The 22,927-nt window shown below is 39.0% G+C and overlaps 1 protein-coding gene across 3 annotated transcripts in view; it reads right to left on the reverse strand.

The window, feature by feature from the left end:
• The window catches only part of ROBO1 (roundabout guidance receptor 1), a 292,886-nt gene that overhangs the window by 85,803 nt on the left and 184,156 nt on the right, over nucleotides 1-22,927 (reverse strand). The gene's annotated exons all lie outside the window — the stretch shown is intronic.

Consider the following 22,927-nt stretch of genomic DNA (forward strand, 5'->3'; position numbering starts at 1 on the left):
ATTCCTTCCCATGTACTGATACAATCAGGTAGAGAGTAAAAATTAGCACAAGACATAAATCTCATTTTCACATCAAGTGCTGCAATTACTTTTTCTTGACAAGAAATATGTGCACACTATCCTGCTGCTGGTCATGCTCATTATTATTCATGAATTTTGTGTTTGTTTTGGTTTTCATTTCTTAAGGAAGTGAAGGAAATTCTTTATTCTTTAGTTCTTCACCTTAAATAGGTAAGTTTAAAGGCTGATAAGCAGACGAGCAGAAGCAATTATATTCTTAGTGGGAAATTAATAACATTCTGTTCTTAATTTTGAATTCAGCTTTTGGGAGATAACGGAATTCCAATAACCCCCAAATCAGAAAACACACTTACTTTTGTGATACCAGATTTTATTATGTTATATAAAAATGCACATTAAATGCATATGAAAATACCTGATCTTCCTTTAAAAGGATTTATTCTTCCATTTTATTGACCAAATGGTTGAACAAATTGCAAAGTTCACCCAAATGCAGCAAAATTTGAGTAGGCAGCTGCATATGTACCATGTTTACTTTGATATACAAAGAAAGTTCCTTAATTACAGAAAATACATTCTGAAGTGCACATATGCTTACAAGCCCTATCACTTTTGAAAGCCACTGCAGTTCAAGCCATGGGTGGAAGTAGACAATAAATAAAAGCCACATATGAAGCTACATGAAAGGCTTTAATGTGGTCAGTGACAAGGAGGAGAGTGTTCTCAATATGAGGTATTTAGCTTGAATTGCCTGCAGCTAGAAATCTATCCCTGGAAATTTGACATCTCGAGCAGCGTTGGGCTCTGATTGTCATTGTAGGATGTACAGGCACAAAGATGACAGTCAGTTATTGAGATAAATGGACACGCGCGTGGAGCGTAGACAGTGTTGCATACAAATTTCATTCTGTTGCCTTTGCCACTCATTGCTTGAGAGCACAAGAGAAATGTCCTTTATCATTCAGAAAGCTGGTAATGCTGAAATTTCACTGGAGATTTGAGGCATGAGGAATGAAAAAGTAAAGGTGACCTGCAAACACACATTTTTCAAGAATCTATACGCAGTTTTAGATTGCTGACTGCCTGAACTGGTGAGCAGGGGAAGAGGATGTAAACTATAACTAGAACTCTATCTGTATTTATTTCTGTTTTACATGTCCCTAAATCACAGAAAGCAATTGATTTTCCAAATAACGTATGCAAAGGATTAAAAAAAACCTCCGATTTTTGAACTACTTTCACTTGCATTTTGGGGTACTTGTATATCCACATACACATGCAGAAATACATACCTTTTATGTACATAAATAATGACCACACTGGATAGAACAAAGGAAGGTATTTATATATCACAAGAATTTGCCAGCTCATCAGATGATTTCAAACCCATGTAAACTGAAATCAGTGATTTTTGTGTATTTCTTCAAAGTCTGAATCCTAGTGACATTCAGTAGCATTTGTGCTCCTCTGTTATTTTATCACTTAAGAAAATCCCATTCAAATCCACCACAATATGACACAACTGCATATCTTGCACAAATTGTAACCTTAAGCAAGAACAGTCCTAGGAATTTCTTGTAGCAATTGCTATGAGATTCCCTTCAAAGCATAGATGGAGAGAAGCATTAAAGCAGAAACATATGAAAAACTAAAAAGTCATTGAAAGCTGCTTTTCTTGCAAGTTATTTGAGATTTAGATAAAGAAGGAGATGCAGAAGAAACATTCCCTCATGGATGTTGAGGCAGACTTCCTAAGATGTGACATGCATGCTGAAGGAAGCTGTATTACAACATGGATTCTGAATGCATGTGCAAAGGGGTTTCTTTTGTTAGGTTGATTGGTTTCCTTAAAACATGAGAAGGGTTTAGAACTTTCACTGCAATGATGGTTATTCCACATGGAATTGTGATAAATTACACAGCTACAATAAAATGTGCCACCACTGAATGTGGAATTACACGTGTCTGTAACTGGAGCAGTCACAGATGGCTAGGAGGAAGTGAACTTCCCCTGGTGGACAACTACCAAAATTCTTCAATGCATTTTAAAAAATTAGGTACCCACCATCTCAATAAGACTGGACAATACCTTCAGTTTAATATGACATTGCAAATGAAAACTGCAGCTGTGAAAAATTTATGTTGTCTATGTGCAGCATTTCTTCTCAACACGCACTCCCAGAAATACCTATGGACCATAGACCAATGGCTTTAAGTAAAAAAAGTACACAAAAGAAGACATGCACGTGAAATTTGGTAGGAACAAATAAAGAATCACTGCTGAATTTGTCTTACTAAGTTCATATCCAGTACTGAGCGCTGTAAACAGTCAAATCACCTTTGGAGACAGTACATGAAATCTTGCAAATTACACTTCATAGTCTGCGTATACTTAACAGTTAATGAAGGCATTTTAATTTGAGTGCTCTGGGTCTTCTCATATTTTTGCCCTTGCCCCAAAGTACACCAGCTGGACTTTATAGCAGCAAATGATATAATTTGCAAAAGTGACAGGCAGTGAGTATACCATTACATCCCAAACCTCCTGAAGAGTTGTGACCATGCTGAATACCAAGAGAAGTCCTTCCAAGTAAACAAGATACAGAAAACAGTTTTATTCCACTACTTTAGTAGATATGGTTGTGTCATGGGAAAAGAACGGCTCTGCTAACTGCCAAAGCTAAAATTCTAATTCTGGAAGTAAGTGTCATGTTTCATTTATACCAAAATGAAGCCAAGGCACTTTTTGACTTTTCATGCCTCTTCAGTATTGTGTTCTGTGCCTACCAGCAAATCTAACAGGGATTTACAATTAGGATAATACAAGAATAGCACTGAATTCTAATAAGAGAAAAAGACTGATTCTAATAAGAGAAAAACATTCTAGTAAGAGAAAAAGCGTTTCACAGATGATCTTCAGCTGCCTGTAAAATGTATGGATTATTGTATGTATGCTAAGAAAATATATGATGGTATGGTGTCTTACAAAGACTTTTTGAAAGCTATTTTCTATGACCTGCCTGCCTGACCTTATTTTGCTCCTCCTCAGTAAATTGCTCATTCAAGCAAGTCTACTTCATTTATTTCTTTAAACAATAGTTGGAGATGTTCATACAGAAAACTCTAGGCACCCACAGAGTTAACTAGGTCCAGAATTGTAAATTATGGCCACCCAGCAGCAAAAAATCATATACAAATAATGAATCAACTCAGTCAGCCAATAAATCAAATCCATAAAAACTTACCCAAGGGTTCTACAACATACCACCAAGAATTCAGTATAGCTGTACACACATATATTCTTATTCTGAGACCATATTTTATATACCTATGTGTGTTGTGTATATGTGTGTAAATTTCTGCACGTATAAATCCATACCCATCTGTCTGTGTTATGAAATATTTTTATATATGTGGGTGATTCATTTACTTTTCACAGAAACGTGGTATGAAATATGAGACAGAATGAAGCCATAAGAGAAATGCTTACAGAGTCCAAATATAAATGTGAGTGACATTTTTTTTAACTTTCTTTCAGTTTATAGTTTATTTCTATTTAATAAATAAAATCTGCTCTGTTGCAAAATAATTCAAAAGCAAACAAATTAACAGGAAGATCAAATTTAGACTGCAGAATGAAATACTGACTTCTGTTTGTATAGCCAGGGCTTCTGCATATATGATATCACAAATTTCATATATTATAGTCTTCTACAGTACAGCATACACAACAACCCATTTTCTTTCATTTTCTAAATTGAAAGTGGTGGGCATGTAATATTAACATGTCAGACACTGCCTTTGCTTTAAAAGTGTACAATCTAATTAAGAATATCGACACAACAGTTGAAGTACAAGGTGAGTCCCGGCAATTGTAATTAATAGTGCCACCAATGGTATATTGTAAAGTTACACATAAGTAAAATGGAGCTTTTATTTCTTAGTTAAGAAACACAGAGTTTGTTCATTTCCCTCTGTCTGGTCTAGCATCCCAAAATATCCGTATCACAACTCACCACTGCAGGAGAGTTTGTAAGGCATGGAATGTCAGCAATAGAAGGCAGCTTTGCAGTTTGAACAAAGTTGAACAAAAAAGAGTAAAAATGACTATCTTAATTTTTATTTTAAAATTTGTGTCTTGTTCCAAGCCTTGTGAATCCCATGTATTCTTCTCTACCTATTATAGCATGCTTAAATATCAGACACTAGACATCAAAATGTGTTTGGAGCAGGTCTTCAACAATGACTAAATTTGTTCTTGTTTAACTTCAAAGTTCAGACAGACAAGTCTGTCCTGCTTTCCCTTCCATTCTCTGGGACCCCAGGAAGGTACATGCTGCCTCCTCCAGATCAAACACACAAAAAATTCTATTTGAAAGTAGTCTGAAACATTCTTTCAAGTGGTCTTCCTGTGCTGTAAATCTGTCATGACAAAGTGCAAGTCAATTGTTCCCCGCTACCCTACAGACCAACAAAACAGCTTTGCAAGACAGACAGGCCTGAAGGCAGCCTAAAGGAAGGTGCAAAATGCATAGGAAGGTGGCTTTACGTAAAAGGAAGGTATTTAAGGTAGATAAAGTGACAATAGATTCAAGCTGCTGCTTCTGGCACCCCAGCCGGTCTGGTATATCAGAGGCAGAATCAGATGCAAGTCCGTTCATAAGACTCCTTTTCCCACTTTTCTGGCCTCATTATTGATGGCTGTAACTACAAGAAGGTGGATATCCACAAAGGCTTAAGAGTTATCTGTGTCCTGAATTGCTTGGTGAATTCGGAGGCAGCTGACAGTTATTCAGCCCTTGGCATTATCACAAGACACCAAATATCAGAATTACTTTATGTGTTTGACGCTTCACCCAACAAGACTGTAGAAACAGCCAGGATATATGCAGAATTCCATAAATCAAAACCAGAAAAGAAAAATCCATGCCTCAGCATGTGTGATTTTCAGAAGTTGAAACTGTAACAATTCCAAATTAACTTTCTGTAAACATTTGGCTTTTGTTAATCACAAAGGAAGATTTAATTCAGGGGAGGATTTACTTCACAATAATCCATATTGGCTCACATTAGTCAGAACTAATTTCTGAACACACAGCTATGTTTATATTGCAATATTTGAACCAATAAAATACTTCTCTGAAATGCTTTCATAGCTACAGTGCAAAACATTTTCTATGCAATACTTCCTTTCTTATTATAAACCAAGATTAAAATCTTACAACAAAAGCATGTTACTACTATCTTCATGGTCTTAAATCTGTTCTACAAAGATCACCAAAAAAAAATTATAAAAAAGAAGAAGCCAATGCTTCATAAACTGTTTTTCATATTGTTACTTATTAAGTTCAGAAAACACACTAAACTCAACTAATGCACAACACTTAAGCACATTTTATGGGTCGCTAAAATTATAGCTAGAACTATCAATCTTTCTGCAATATCCAAAGAAGGCCCTGCATGGGAATGATGAGTTTACAATGACAACTGTGAAATTTCTGTAAAACTGTAGATTTAACCCCATGCATAAATCTCCCCTGGATGCACTCGTGCACATGTAGCTTTCACTACAATCAGTGATTGAAATCAGAAGTAAAAGTGAACTTGAACTGAACTCGATGTCTGGTATGTCTTCATTTGTCTTCCCTTAAGCAAGTCAGAGGATTTGAAGTATCAGTTACACATGAATTTTCTTTTAAGCACCACCACTACTGTGTTATTTACACACATCCAAGGATAAAATCTCAGACCAGCCAGGGTTAATTTTCCACACAAAATCTCTCAGTTTTTAATTACCTTACCTAAAGAATCACAAATGTAATAAGGAAAAATAATACTGACAAACCACAAATTTTAAAACATATAAAAAATTCCTACCTGGTAACCATAAAAGAAACTACATAACCCAAATCTCTAGAGGAATTTAGCAGCCTGTTTCCCACTGTAGAAGAAAGACCAAGGTCACTCTGAGGAGCTGTGTTAGAGTCACTAAGGATGAAGACAAAAGGCCCACCTACATCACCAGACCTGACTGCATGTGGCAGATCACACCTAAACCCTGCAGACAGCACCAGGAGTGGAGGGAGGAGAGTACAACCACGACTTTCCAAAGGGGTCCAGACTCTGCTGCTGTTTCCAAGGGAATCTCAGTTCCTGACTGTCATTGTAGGTATTGACAATATTGTCTTACTTTTCTAAGTCTGAAGCTAATGTTGGCAGGATGGCAACATGGATTTAAGACGATTGTATATCGTGGGGTGTATTTCATCAATAGAAAACTTCCTACTTTCCCCTAAGAAAAGAGCAGCTGTGCAGAGCACAAGTCTTCAACAGCAGAGTCCTAACATTCAGTTTCAAACTTTAGAAGGCTGGGTAGGTAAAACTTCACCAAGACTTGTAATCTGATGGAAGACATTTCTCAAGAGTGCAGATTTCTCACAGCCATTGTGCTAAAATACAGGTTTTTTTAAGGTTCTTATGTAGGGTCTTCTAAAGGGAACTGTTCTGACAGGACTCAAGTTATCAAGAGATTTGAAGTGGAAGTTTGTAGGTCTTCTTCTACCATGAGCTCCCACAAGAAAATAAAACATGCAAAACTAAGGATCTCCTAGACTTACAAGTACAATTGTGAAGCAACAACAAAATCCTCACAGTTTGAGAGGAGGGAGTAGAAATGAATTATTCATAGTTTTCTCCTGGCTGGTCTGTGCAGCAGGTCATTATTTTCAGCTGTGGCTTCAGTCACTCTGTGACCTTCTGAGATGCAGCAGTTTTGGCTCAGACTCCCACTTGTCTGGAAGAGAAGGCACATCCCCTCTGAGCCTGACTGCCCACTGCTGGCTCCTCACTCAAGGGATGCAAATCTCAGGCTCCCGGATCCTTCCCGTGACCGCTGCACTTCCTGCACTAAATTGCCTGTGAAAGCTTTCCTCCCTGGAGCTGGCACAGCAGCTTCCCAAGGGAAGAAGGATTTTCTTAGTTCCTCTGGGGCTAAACCTGAGCTCTTTATGGCAGAGAACATGAACTGAGAACCAAACTAAGCAAATAAAATTAGTCACAGGTGACTAAAATGCAGTGGATTCTTTCATACGTTTCCAAATTTGTATTTTCAAGACAGATTTGACTTCTCATTCAAAACATTTTCTGTAAAAACTTTATAATCAAGTTAACTCCCAAGGAAGTTTTGGTTCTGCCAACTAAAGACTACAAATAAACAAGTATTTTGCAAACTAACCTTGAAAAAAATACAGTGTTTTCTAACATAACTAAAAATCTACTGATTCTCTGTCTTTTGACCAAGATGATATGCCATGGAAATGAGACCACACTTCAAAAGAAGGATATAAACCTATGTTAAGTTTCTATTGCATTTATCTCTGACTGAGCCTAAGGTTAGTAGAACTCTTCTTCAGTAAATGCTGGGCAGAAAAAGTTGTGAAAACATTAAACTTTTCCCATCATTTGTCAAAGAGAGGAGCATATGCACTGCAGTGCTGATTTTTCATGAGCAGTTAAACACAGAAGTCATATATTAATCTGCCACATTTCACTTTTCCATCACTGTTCACTACAGCTCTTGTGACTGCAGCACATGCAAATCATAAATCACAGATTTCCTTTTATTTTTTGTGGTTTGCACACAAGCCCTGTGTTACGGGACTGAAGCAAAAACTTGCAGTCATAGGCAACCACAAGCAAATCTTGAGTGTAACTTTCATTATTTCTGAAGGACTGCTAAAAAACCACTGGGCTAAACTTTACAGCTACAGAAAGCCCTCTGCTTGGAAGATGCTAAAATTAAACTTACAAAGAATAAGGAGGAGAATGTATGCACAGAGAGGCAAAGAGCAAATTCCCCAATTTCCCCAGCTCACAGAGCAGCCCAGAATCAATATTTTTGTGCTCAACTTTAGATCCTCCAGAGAAACTCCACAGGCAGGGAATGACATACAGATCTCGGTCCGTTCACAAACGTTCTCTGTCGCCACAGATTTTACAACACAGGCTGATCTTCAGCAACACACAGCAAAGCCAGGAGCTACTTGCAGCTTCTTTTACTCCTGAAATAAGCCAGCCCAGGTTGCAATCAAGCAGAATAAAGCATGCACTGTTCCCATGCTCTACATGTGCGGGGAGCAGCTCCCTGATGCTCAGATGTGCCATCCTTTAACTGCGAATACCCCTCAGCGCTGCTGTTCGTGGGCTGCTGCCAGGCTGGACACTGAGAACACTCTGCCCTGTGGTTGGGCTCTTCCCACTCAGCCCTTTGCTGCTGGAGCAGCAAGCCCTTACTGCTCAGTGTATAAATGGAAGTGAAAAGCCAGAGAGAAGGAAGAGACCGAAGCCCAAGAAGTGGTGCCTCTCGCCTGGCCTTGCCTGCTGGCGGCTGCCCCAGCTATTCAGGCGGGCTCTGGAGCCCTGCTGGGATAATTGCTTCCTGCACAGCAGCTCCTTGCTATTCTTCCCAGATGCCACACTGGGTTTAAACTTCTGGCACAATTCTTGTTGCTGTTAAAAGGTTATTGTAAAGTGCACCCATGGAAAAGGCTGAGAGAGAAGTGTGGTTGCAAGGGAGGGAGAAACTGTTCTGGACACTGAAAATACTAGCTGCTCAGCTTCTCTACATTTGTATATACAAAGCAAACTAGCTGGCCAGGTTCTGTATGGAAATCAGCCTCCTGTTTGCTGATGTTTGCTGTTATTGGAACAGGCTCGTAAAAATGACAGAGAAATTGAAATGACTCTGCATATTTTCCTGTTTTATCTTGTGTCTTGTGCATGCCTTTTTTAGAATTAGTACTATGCTGTCATAAATGAGAAGCTTTGACATCTTCTGTAAAAAGAACAGAATGAGTAAGAAGTAATCTTTACAGAAAGCTGGAAGTATTACTTTATCAGATTTCAGTTCACTTGGTACAAATTACCTTTTTATGACAGTGACAAGAAGTTAAAAACTGCATATGCACTCCCACAGTATACTTTCTTCCCCAAAAACACAGAAAAAGCTCACACTATGCTTCCAATACATACAAACACAAACACTGAGTCTGAAGTAAGCACTTAACTTTTAAAGACATTACTGTTGCTTTGCCAACTACTTAGCATGACAAACAAGCAAACAACAAAACCCCCCCCCCCAAAAAAAAAACCACAAAAAAACAAAACCCAAAAAAAACCCACACCAAACCAAAAGCAAAAAAAGGTTCTATTTTTGCATTTAACAGACATCTATGTCACATTCTTGCTGAATTTTTCAGAATTCAGATGGCAAAATTTAGGAATCCGTGGCTGCTGGAGGTGTGTGGTAGTCAGCATTTCTGCCTGTCAGATGGACATATTGACATGTCCAGGTAGTTGAATTTGCAATTCCACTTTCCAGACCCAGTCCTGAATGCTGATCACCAAAAGGAGCTGCCTGTAGCCCCAGCATGCAATGCACCCAGTGCCACCATGGCCCACAGGGGACAATTTACAAATGGGAGCTGCCCTCCACACTCGCTCTCTGACTCCAATCAGTGTCCCAAATAGGGAAAAATATCCACAGTGAAAATACTTTAGAGTGGCATTTCTTTGTGTTGTAAAGAAAATTACGCAAAAACATACACTAGAGTGCCAGGGAAAGTTGACCCATGTGAAGAGACAAGGAAGACGGTACTCAAAGGAGTGTCTTGATAACATCCATGCAAACAAGAGACCTTATCAATAAGCTTCCCTAGTCTTGTCTCCTTTTCTAACACAAACATTAACAGGATCAATCCCTACTGCAAAACATAAATTACAGTATGTCACATTAGTACCCTGATGTCTCCACCAAGGTATAAACTTACAGAAGAGTTTGTGGACAATAAAGATCATCCTTGTTTATCTTAGAGGTCACAGGTCCACTGTTTGCACTTATTTATATCCAGAAAAGCTAAATAATTGATATTTGCTACTCTTGCAAAATAATTTTTAATGGAAGACTCACACTATGGTTTTCAAATGCTGAATAAACATTCAGAATTAAGGAGGAAAGATCTAAGAATTCTCAAGTATGATAAATATAAAAGGAAATATTCAGCGAATCTAAGAAATCATTAAGTGTGCATTGTGTTTTGCATTGTACTATTAGTGACTATCCTTCATGTGTTTCAACCAGACTTTTTCTAAGACAGCCATATTGTTGACTTTGGAAGACAAAAGAAAGGAAATTTTTACTGAAAGTGGAAGTCAATAACGATGAGAAAAGCAATCATTTCAGAGAATGTTTGATAAAGAGTGAAAAAACATCTTCTGATAATTGTCTTGTCCTTTCCAGCAGTTCCATGTATTGTTGCACATTTGACCAAAGTACCATAAAATCATAAATAGTTTTGTCATTTGATGAGATTCACTTTTAGTGGATTGCAATGAAATATTTCATGTTTCTCCAGACCTAAGGTTTGGCAAGAAATGTTTGGTAGAATATAACATCAATATTTTTCCTATATGTCAGAAGAATGCTTAAACATTCTTAAGTTTCTGGAAACAGGAATTCTACAATTCTGGACAATCCTACTAGATTCAAAATTTTGTTCAAGGTGTGGCAGGCCTAAAGCATAAATGCTGTATTACAGATATTATTACTGGCACTTGTAAACGTGCATGCCAAGAACAATCTGATATGCAGGCCATTCTATGCATGGAATATTAAAATATTAAAATATTTGCTGTATTTAGAGTTGCCTTTAATAATGCATTAGATTTGGCTCTTGGCTCATCTTGCAAACTAATTTCATAGCAGGATTGCCTGGAAAGGTATTACTTTATGATCTTTTAGTTTATGAACTTTTCAACAAATGCTTTAGAGAAATTCACCTTGAGGCAGAAGACTGGGCCTGACATACTTATAGCCCAAAAAGCAACTCTGTCCCTGAGACATGAGAGGAGACAAAAACCAAAGCAGGGAGAGAGATTTAATGAGATGCACACTTCTGTGAGGAGCAAAAGAACAGAAGTTCATTACATGTGGACTTGGAAGAAAGAAGGTATACATACAGGATTCCACTGGAAAGGAATTTTATACACCAAATTACTCAGGTAGGCACATAGATATCAGAGTGGCTTCCAGTGTTTCATTTTCCATACAATCATGTAGATAAATGAACAATACTTTGCCTTTTCAAAACCCTCTTTCGTGGAACTGTCAACTACACTTCAAACACTCCCAAAGGGAAAAACCATTGGGTCACACCTAACTGGAGTTAGCACAATTGCTATTACTATTAAAAGTTTTCAGACAAGTCTAAGAGAAAGAAAATTACATATATCTAACTGAAATGAGTGATTTAAGGCTTGCTACCTAAAAGGCTCTGTTCAAAGAGTTAATGGAGAGCACAAAAAAGGATACATCCCTGCCCTGGTATCATCTCAGCTCTCTCAGTTGACTGTAAAGTGGACAGAGATAACTTTGTATATCATTTGAATGCTGCAAATTGGTACCTGGCTGTAATGTTTGTAGACTTATTTTAAAGACTGCATTTTGTAGCAGGTACGAAGCAAAGAATACAAAGGTAAAAACTAGTGCACTATGGGCTGCTCAGGGTTAAAAGTAATCTCCTCCACAAGCAGAAGCAAAAAATCCCTTCACATTCTCCACAGCACCTGAATAAATACATCATCTTTACCTTATAAAACTTATCAACACTGGTAGTATCAATTCTCCAATGAGAATTTGCAGAAGTCCTTTGAAACAACGTTCAGAGAGAGAATTAATCGATTTTGCATTTCTTGATTTCATTATTTCATGAACACGAAACTGATGGCCATTAACAGCATCCAGAATTAGGTGTGGCCAATCAAATGCCCTTCATGTTCTATCAGAGGACAATCTTGGGGAAAAAAAATGAACTCTGCTTAGAGTACATTTAGAATCACAGAATTGTTAAAGTTGGAAAAGATCTTCAAGATCAGTGAGTGCAACTGTTAATGTACAATATATTAAAACAATATTGTAATACAACTCGGAAAATCTGTCAACAGGCTTCTCTTGGCTTCTCTTGATAAAAGAGTTCTCTTGGCTGGTTATCAGTGCCCCAGACATCTACATGTATTTGTAGATACCATTTTCTGGATTAACAAAACAAATCCCATTTTAATTATAATCAGCTTATTATCCAACATGATACCTTGGTAAGAGAATTCCAAATAAATAAAGGGTCCTTAACCTGTCAGTAACTACAACTTATCCCACAGAACCAATACTTAATGCTGACATTTTGTCTGTCACCACACACTTGTTTGCACTGTGCAGGAGGTATGAACGTGTCCATTTTCAAATTTAAATAGAAAATGCTGCTTAATCTTTTTATTTTTGTTTGTAATCATATGGTTGTTGTTTTACTAATTAAGGAAAAGCAGAGATAAAGCTGGAAGTTTTAAAATTTCATGTCTATTTTAACACAAAATTAGGAAGAAACACAATTCACTCTCAAAAATCAACAAGACATATTCCTATGAAAAAGAAATGAGGAACTGAGACTTCAGTTTAAGTTGTGTGCAACAGTGTAGGTTGATAAAGGCTCCAAAAGCACAGGTATCCCTAACATCACAAGCTGTAACGATGTGTTAACCTTGGTGACAGTCAGAAGAGAAGGGTCAAAGGTTCAGCTGGCATCCCTGGGGGGGATCCTTCAAGGTGAATTTGAGACTCATTTTCAGGACAGCACAGTAAAACTGACACTGCAGTTTGAGAAATGTACATGCTACAAAGATGAAGAACTGCCTTTTTCTTGAACTTGCTATTCATAGCAGTAGAAAAAAATGGTCTTTGTTGAGATGGTTAAAGTAGGGAGAACACAGTTCACTACCACGAGACAGTAAAAGATAATATTTTTAAAGATTGCGTCTCTTTTTGAATTGAAAATAATTATCACAGCAGGCTTGCAATTTAATTTATTCTGGTTGCTCCACCTACTCTTAATTTTATGTATTAGAAGTTATTTCCCCATGTCCTACTTAAAAGGTTCAGATTGCTAAATTTAAGGTTTCTCCTCCTGCTGAAAAAAACCATTACATCTACCTACCTTTATTAACTTCAAGAATAACAGATACAACAGATGACCTCTTACAACATCAAAGCCTAGGATTATCAATGACAAAAGCAGAGTAACAATTGTCACCACCAATCATGTAATTTCTAATATTAAAAATGACAATGCAAAGGATACAGGCAAAACAGGGGAATCTTCTTAGCAGAAAGTCTCATTAGAACAAAAATTGAGAATCAATATGCAGTATGTCCAAAAGGCTGGAATATCTTAAGTACCTTAATGACAAGCCAATAAAAAGAAGTGAAGCAGTAACAACATTACCAACAAAAAAGCAAAGAATGTCAACTCATTTAGCACTTCAAAAAGTGCTATAGCTCTTGCTATAAATCATAATTTATACTTTCCTGGAAAGCATTAGTCTCAAGAAAGACAATGGTAAAACTCACACTGATTTCAGTAATGCCAGGATTCCACCCTGAGAGTTCAGGATGTGTGCAAAGCCTATTTTAGTGAAACATGCTAACCATGCAGATTTCCCAGGAGTTATAATCGTGCAAAGTACCTGCTCAGTAGACATTCCTAAATTATTATGAACCCCTGAGATGCTTAAATACAAGGGACAATCTCAAAACCACTCTGACGCTTCAGCATATAGTTAAATGATAGAGATGTTTTCTTTGTAATCACAGAAAACCTCTAAGTTTTTGTAGCTGGGCTAGATCCTGTAAGCATTATACAATCACAAACACCTGGAGTACAGTATGGCCTGAATATGAAAATGAAGATATGATTCTACTGTTTTGTCTACAAAAAAAAGCCTATTGATGTTTTTATTTATGTTGCAATAACACTTTGCAAGGTGGAACAACACAGCTTTGTTGCAAGTGTCAGGCTGCTTTACATGTATGAATGAATTCAGGTCCACAACTCCTGAAATGCTGAATAAGAAGAACTGAACAACTTCAAGGCTAGCCTGAAATCACACAGGAAGATTGCAGCAGCAATCTGCTCTGCTCAGCTTGCAGACTCTCTACCTCAAGGCAATTTTTCATTTACTGCACAATAATTTTCTCTGTAGGAAAATGTTTTGCAGCACACTTCCAGAAATCATGTTGCAATGACTGTACAGTCTCATGGCAAAAACAGATCTTCTGTGATTCTATTCACAAACACTCACTTCTGGACTACCTATAATGCACCATGAAATTACTTCAGTCAGGTACCTGAAGCTTCTGTGGTAACACTTTACTCTGAATGAGCAATTTTTTTTTTTTTTCCTTCTTGATTTTCATTAGGTCTTACTCCAAGAGAAATGCTCAAACTGAACACCACAGCTCAAAGAAGACCTAAGAGACAAATGATTTCATATGAATGGGGAGAGCAAGATGTGCAGAGTTTGAAATGTGAGGCGTGCTGGAGGGAACTCTGAGCCATCATGCCAACATCTTTCACTTTCAAAAACCTGACATTCTGAATGGCATAGACACTTTGCCATTCAAAACAATGATGCAAAACCCCCACAAACTTATAGTTAAGAGATCTTGATTCATCATCCTTCTGTTCAAGAAAACAAATTTCGTATTTTGTGAGGGAGAGAAAATTACTTAAGCATAGATATCTCTATGGCTAGTTTCAAAATTCAGTATATTCCATGCAGCAGTAGAAATACTTTGAGATATACACCAGGAAAGCTTTTCACTTTCTCATGCTTTACTTTTTTTTTTAAACATTATTTTCCATGCCAAATTTGTGGGGTTTATTTACTCTCCAATTTACTCACTTTTGCCCCTCTTCTCTCTGTGTAATTTATTCTCCCCTGTGCAGCCAGAACCAGGAGGCCGAGCAGAGACAAGTAGACAACTGACAACAGCAGCAGACAGAAGCAAAAGCAAAGCTGCTGAGTTAGAAAAAACAAGATGAGTATAAATAGATCCAAGTATAGCTAACCACCCACACTTCCACGTTAAACAAAGGAACAATATTCATGTGACCATGTGCCAAAGAGATTCTTGTTAGATAATAATTTTTCAGAAGAAAAAAAAAATCAATTAATTGCTCAGTGCAGCATGAGTATTAGCAAGAATTATCCTACAGCTAGATAAGGAAAGCAGGTTTGTTTTTTTTTTGGTTTTTTTTTTTTTCCCTTTTAAGGAGGACAACCTCTAGCAGGCAGACTTGGCCCTGCATAATACTACACAGGAGTCTGGAATAACACCCTGCAATGTGTGTGTGAATCCCTCACTACTGCACGTGGTGAATATCTGAACTTGGCAGTAAGTAATTGTGAGTGTATTATTACCTGGAGAGAGAGAAGTACTCTGTTGGGTTGAGGAAACCCAAGAACTGAAAAATTATTATTTTTGAAGCGCTGTGATTTGGACTAGACTTTTCATATAACCAGAAGCATCACAGGAAACCCAGTAAGGCAAAACTATCCAAACAAAGTGAAATAAGCAAAAGTGAAGTTGACAGAACTTTCAAAAAGTAGTCCAAAAAATCAAAGCAAACCAAACAAGAAGCTCTAATCACTTACAGCTGTTCAAGGCTCCAAAAACGGGCACTGTTCTTCTCTACTATTTTTATTCTACATTTTTCTTTTGATTATGAGAACATAATATGTGCAAACTCAGCACACAGATTGTTGAGGTTTTATTACACATGCTTTTAGAGTTAGTGTCATTTTTACTTTACAAAAGTAATTCCTAAAATAAGCATGATACACAATAAAGTCTCAGTTAGCAGTTATCCGATATTTAGATTTTAAGTGACAACATGTGGCTGCTGTGGTGTGCAAGCAAGTAGGAATATCAAAAATGCCAAGTACAATCAAATTTATAAGGTCCACTAGAGACTTTCAAGAACAAAAATGTACCTTTTTTTTTTCTTTCTCCCATCCCCCAAAATGGAGAGGGTTTCAGTGTTTGGAAAAGACCAAACACAGTGAGGAGCTCGGTTCCTTCACTTCACTGTACAGACTTGCCACAAATAATACATTGATTTCTGCAGGGTATGTATTTATTAAAACATGCTTTACAAATGGAAATATCTCTGTATAAGAGCATAAAATGAACTTAAATACAGTTTAAAAAAAAAAAGGCTGACAGGTCCAAGAGGCTGTGTGAAAGAACCTTGGAAGGCAGAAAATTTGTGATACTGTTCTGCACATTTGATCTGTAGGGATCCTAAGTCCCAGTGTCCAATGGAATATACTCTGAACACTTTTTCTGCCTGTACACAGCTTGCCCACTTCCCACTGTGAGTCCTAATGTTCAGCGTGTCAGAGTCATAAAAGCCTGTTTTTTTTCAAGATTACTTTGCCACTCATTGATTTTGCTCCTGAGGAGGAATGAGGAAAGGCAGAGCAGTCACTAAGGGGCTGGAGAAAACAGCATTTCCAGAAATGGGTTTTTGACTTAGAGGAGAATGCCCACACTCTACATGTAAGATCTCCCTTCAGCTGATGAAGGGAGGGGAAGGGAAGAATTAGCTTTCTAAGCCCAGTCTTCATCTTTATTGTCTGTAATATAAGCAAAGGCTCCTTTCCTAACTGCTTAGAAAAACTAACCAAACAAAAATGTTTCTTTTTCATTAGCAGAATAAAATGAATGAAGAAATAATTTCCCTCCCACATCCTTTTTTCATCTCTCTTATTCATCCAAAAAACCCACAACAAGAAGACTGTCAGCCAAACAAAACAAAGAATTTACTTTCTCAGCATAATAAATCACCTTTGCTCCTAACCATCCAAATCATAAAGTCCTACACACCCTGGATAGCTCAAGTAACCTAGTCTGAGATAACAACCACCTGGCTTTTTATTATTTTTTAGGGAGAAGCTTCCCAGACACTATTTCTATAATTTCACATGGTCCCAGAGGTTCAAAACTCTCAATAAGCCATTTTAACAAGAAAATCCTGATAGTCTAATATCTAGGCTTGTAAACGTCCCAAAACTATAGAGATCTAACACATACTCTATTTGCTGCAGGCATTTATTTTCTTTTACTATCTAGGTCATCAGTTCATGACTAGGGACAAAAGAAATCCATAGAGAATTTTGACTCAATGAGAAGTTTTCAAATTCCTCTAAGTCCACAGAGTATCTGCAAAAGAGCTCCATTCTTTTTTGCTTTACTTTCACAATGGAAAGTAGAAATTGGTCTAAAATAAAGCTGACCGTAGAAAAATACACCCTTATTTCACATTATTTCTTACCACTGCTGGGTGAAACAATACTGAGAAACCATAGTCATGCATGTCTAATGCTGAACTTTTTAAGTGTTAAGAAGACAAAAATAGCTGGAGCAAAGGACATCACTGATGCAAAAGAAGCTTTTTGAAAGTTGTGAGAAAAACCAAAAGGAACAGGTAGTCTTACAGCTCTAGGGTCAAATATGATCAGCAATAACTTGGTTTAAAATGCCAGCAGATGAATGACCATAGGGAGCCTTTTAATCTAACACTGAATTATGATGAGTTTTAATTCCTGTACTTTTGGTTAGTGTGAGCACCATCTATAAATCCGATAACCTCACACAGCAGATGACACTACTACCGAGCATGCCCTTGGGAGCACAGGAAGTCAGTTTGGTCCCAAATGCAAAACCTACTCACTGTGATAGCCAGCACAAGCCAACAGACCCCTGTGTTCTCCTCAGCCCACAGATGTTTGACATTGGGCCACCTTTTGCCCTGCGTCATGACGCTCCTTCCCTTTCCCCTAATTCCAGAGACCAACATTACCCTTCAGAGACATCTGCTGGGAAGACATATCACATCAAATGTCAACCTGCGCATGGTTTACCCTATCCAGCACAGAAGATTCAGGGTTAATAATGAGCCACTTAAATCAATTAGAACAACGCTGGGAATTGAGCATGACCCGAACACTTGAGACTGGTGGGCTTCTTCCTCACCATTTTCTTAGAGCAGATGGAGAAAGCACCTCAAAGAAGTATTTGGGACAGCTGATGCATCCAAATGAGAGAAACAAGGCTGGTGAGGGGCTTGGAACACAAGCCCTGTGAGGAACGACTGAGGGAGCTGGAGGTGTTTAACCTGCAGAAAAGGAGACTCAGAGGTGACCTTATCACTCTCTACAACTCCCTGAAAGGAGGCTGCAGTCAGATGGAGTTGGTCTCTTTCTCCAGGCAGCAACTGACAGAACCAAAGGACACAGTCGCAAACTGCACCAAGGGAAATATAGGTTGGATATTAGGAAAAAGTTTTTCACAGAAAGAGTGACGAAGTACTGGAATGGTCTGCCTGGGGAAGTGGTGGAGTCGCCATCCCTGGATGTACTTAAATAAAGACTGGATGTGGCACTCAGTGCCATGGTTTAGTTGAGGTGTTGGGGCCGGGTTGGACTTGATGGTCTTAAAGGTCTCTTCCAACCTTGCAATTCCGTGATTCTGCAATTTTGCAGGAGCTGCAGAGAAGGGAACATCCACATAGGCATTTTCAGGCTATTTGCCTTGGTTTGGCACATGTATGGAGACGTCAAGCTCCTTCTGCCCTCAGTGCCACGGGAGCTGTGTGGCCGTGCGAGCCCCGCGCGGTGCCAGCGCGCTCGAGCCTGCCTCGCAGCAGGGCTCGTTAGCCTGGGCTCGGCGCCACGTTAACCGCTGCCAGATGGCTGCAGGGCGATCCAGAGCCAGCCCAGAGCTCACATCTGCCTGACAACATCTGCACAGCCACGCTCCTCCCTATGGCCAACCCAAAATGCAAGCTGCGAGGGGAGAGTCTCGTAAATAGGTTAGGATTTCCAATCCACACCAGCATGTAGAATTCGAGCTCTCGCTCTTGGCAGCTGTGGTCAGGGCTGGAAACTGCTCGTGGATGTGTTAGAGATGAGAAGTTTTGTTTCAAAGGGCTGAGTCTGAAAAATGAAGTGAGGATGATCAGACTCCAAGTAGGATGGAAGAAGCAAAAGAGGAAAATAGATACAAAAATAAAAGTCTGTGTGGTATTTCTCCACTTCATGTTAGTCCAGGCTATTAATCAGATTTTTTACAACATTCCAAGGTGAGTGTGGCCCTCTGCAGAAGGTAGCATTTTTTACAGCTCAGCCAAGACACTGACAAACAACATACAAAACAATGTGACAAATGATAACCAAAGACTAATGGACCACTGAAAAGAGCTTGGGTATGTCTATGATAATTAAAAAACCCCAAAAACTTACATGGGAAGTAGCAGCATAACAGAAGATACCTGAGAACCCTTTGTCTTAACAGAGTGGTTGTGCAGATGTGGAAACCTGAGTGGTTTAGACATGGCAGGGGAAGAGGAAGGCATGCAGACAGAAGTCAGGGCAAAAATGGGAAAGGTGTCCTCATGATAAGGCAGGAGACAGCACAAGCACTTGCCAAGGAAAAGAAGGGAGAAGTGATCCAGAAGAAACATCTTCAAAGATTTGTGGAATCTGGAGAGCAAAAAGATTTCAGCAGGAGCAACAGGGACTCTGAAACAGAGCTTTAAGTGTGAACACAGAACAAAAGTGTCACATTTTGGAAGAAACAAGGAGAAGAAACAGAAGGATTTAGAGGAATTCTCACTATCCACTGGGACAGCTGTGTGGTTACAAATTGTTTTTCATAATTTTTTATGTTTCTTTTCCCTCTTGGGGGTGCCAAGTTAACTCACAGCAGCTCCAGCTGCGTCACCTGTGGAAATAATATTAAGAGCAGAAGAAATATAAATCATTAATAAAAACTACTCTTGATCCTTGAGGAAGCCACCACTGTAGGGATCAGGAGATGAAGTAAAAAAAGAGGTAGAGTGGGAAGCCAACGCTCCCAGGGAGTAAGAAAAAGGACTTGGAAGAAAGGAAATTGCTGGGAGGCAGCACATATTGGGAATCAGAACAAAAAATACACTTCTCTTTCTAACCCTCTTGGGGCCTATAGGAAATTGCTTCTTGCCCTTTAATCTGCCCCAAAAAAGAAAAACAATTAAAATGAAATAAAACCCTGAATGGTAAGTCCTTGCTCCCCGCCTTCCCCTCACTCCCATTGCTTGGTGTGCTGTGCACCCAGGCCATGTTCTCTCATGCAGCTCTGCCCAGCAGATGCAATATTACCATTAGAATTACAGCTTCTACAGGAGTGTGCATTCTTCTGCTGTGCATCTAAAATATGTAATTTGGGGAAATGAAGGTGTTAAGAGATTAATGATCAATAAATCAGAGAAAAAGAGAGGAGGCCAGAAAAAAACTAAAGAGAAATGAAGAAGAAAGAAATAAGGATAAACATCTTGAATTAATTTGGAGTGGCACTGCAACAGTATGGTTTCTGTCAGGAGCATTGCTGTACTAATGGGTTAAGACTGTTACTCTACACAAAACACCCCAACAAATTCAATCAGGGTTTTTCACATTTCTCTTGATTCACATCCGCATTGCAATTTTCCCCTGCAATTTAACTTTAGAAAGACCAACCTCTTCCTAAAGAGGGAATTAATTTCTGCTCTTTCCACTGTTCCCTCCAATACTAACAACACTTTCTCTTTTCCTTTTTAACTGACAGGCATAGCAATTTCTTCCACTTCCTTTTTTCTTATGGTCAAGGTCACGTTGGGATCCACCTATGTAGTTTTAAACTTGCCAAAGCACGATGAGGCTATGAGTGGTCCCACCAAGAAGAATGAACGCAGCTCCCTTTGAGAATCCATTAACAAAAAAACTGGGGCAAGCACATGAAACATCTTCCTGTGGATGGTACTGTTTAGGAGGTTTTCCTGTCACAACAGAAGATCAGAAGGCTTTGTTTTTAAATTTTGAAAAACATTTTCATCACTCACTCATATAAAAATAGCATTGCATAAGATGCAATAAATGCTGCACATTTGTGATGTACTATTTAAGCGCCAGGAAAGGAGATGGCAATTGAAAATTTAAGTTGCAACTCATCTAAAATAAGAGTGTAAGTCATTCAAAACTGTTGATGTCACAAGACAGCCACACAAAAAAGGAATGAAAACCTGTATGCATTATTCATCTTGTAACTTTGATCTTTAAAGCTAAGAAACTTGAACAAGGAAAGATAAATGGCTTCTCAAGCTTTTTCTTTTAAAAATCAAATGAGGATGATTCAGGATAAATGAGAGATAAGAGTTAATACGAAAGAGGGGGAAATTGCAATCACAGTGCTGCATGGAAGTTTCAATGCAAAGGCTCTGCTTTTTGTATTCAATTACAAAGGATTTCTTTCTTAGGTACCAGCATCCTTTTTCATGTATATGTAAAAGATTTTACCTATTAAAATTTCATGTTCAGTATGCATAGCTTTTTTCTTCTACCACCTATACCATGACTTGATGTGAACAATTAGGAAGCTTTCTGAAGCAGAGGCTACTAGTGGTCATGGGGATGAAACAGACTCAGCTGTGAAACCTTGACCTCCAAACCTGGCTCAAACATCAGCTTGGGCTGGAGCTTATGCAAGTTATGTACACTTTCTCCCACTGGGAAAGCACTGATAATTACAGGCACTCTGACTGCATCCTGATTTCACTGAGGCTTAGTCAATTATGCAGGCATTTCTGCTAAAACATAAGACAAATTGATAGATCCAAAAGCACATGGAGGGTGCCCTGTCTAGATGGAAGAGCCACAAAATCCTCTTTGAACGCTCTGCGCTCCTGAGAGTTTGTAATTATTGCCAGTTTTTGCCTAAAGACATGCTCAAAGGCCCCACCATCTTGGTTAGATTACTGAAGTCAGTATCTTACAGAGATACAGCTGCATTTGGGATTCACAAAGAAGACAGAGCAGCAACACAGCTCCTCGAGGGAGGCTCTGAGCAAACCTGACACAGGCAGACACTGCTGCAGCCATCACAAATCACAGCTCACCAGCCATTTCCAGCAACAGCAAAGCCCAGGGAAGAATGCCTTGACTTCACAGCATGCTGCAGGAGGGTTTGCTTATCTGAGCTTCCAAATTGTTACCTCCACACAAGCAGATACTGCTAATCAGGTGATAGAGCCAGACAGGCTGGGTGGATTCGAGCACACAATCACACATTGTGAGATGGAGGAAATGGCTGGGGAATGAAGTAAAAATTTGCTGAGGTGTGTGCTAGGAAGGCAGTGGGAGCACCATTTGAAAAGTAGTGGGACATTTCTGGGGTACAGCAGGAAGATGGGTGACAAGTGAGTGAATGGAGGCACACTGAATTCACAGGCTTACAAGCAACCAACACTCACTGTGATTACTCTGAGTGCCTGAGCAAGTCATTGCTAATGGCACTCAAACCTACTGACACTCTGCCAACTGCATCCAGACAAAATACATTTGGAAAGACCAAACCCAGTGATTACAGCAGTCAGCAGAAACTCCACTGATTGCACTTCCTCCTCAGCCCGAGGGAATGCAAACTCACAGCTTTTGGCACCAAGGTGACACACGTGGCTATGTCCTAATGACGCTGTGCTGCCATGCAAAAAAGATGGCTAGACTGATGGGGCTGGGAGCAGGGCTGTTCCTGGGGAGGATCCCTGGAAGCCTGGAGCTCCGGCCTAAATCCTTGCTCCAAGCAATGGGCAGGTCTATGAACTGCACCAGTGCCAAATGTGTAAACACCGAGAACAGCTGGAAACAGAACCAGGAACTTCCTCACCCTGCTGCGCTCCCTTCCCTCTTTCTCATGGACAACACCTTGCACCTTCTTTCTCCACCAAGTCTCAGCTCCAAGAGGAGTGTCCCACAGCCTCTCCTAGTGCAGATGGATCATGTAAAACACTGGAAAAATACATTTGAGTTTTACACTGTTGGCAATGAGAAATTAGAGCTATTCACTGGACTGAGCTAAGGCACCCCTTTTCAACTATATATATATATATATGTATATATCTACATATATTACAGGAGGGATTCTTGATTCCACAGTAATCCT

Source organism: Vidua macroura, chromosome 2 (genome assembly GCF_024509145.1).
Source record: "Vidua macroura isolate BioBank_ID:100142 chromosome 2, ASM2450914v1, whole genome shotgun sequence".
Classification (NCBI taxonomy): Eukaryota; Metazoa; Chordata; class Aves; order Passeriformes; family Viduidae; genus Vidua; species Vidua macroura.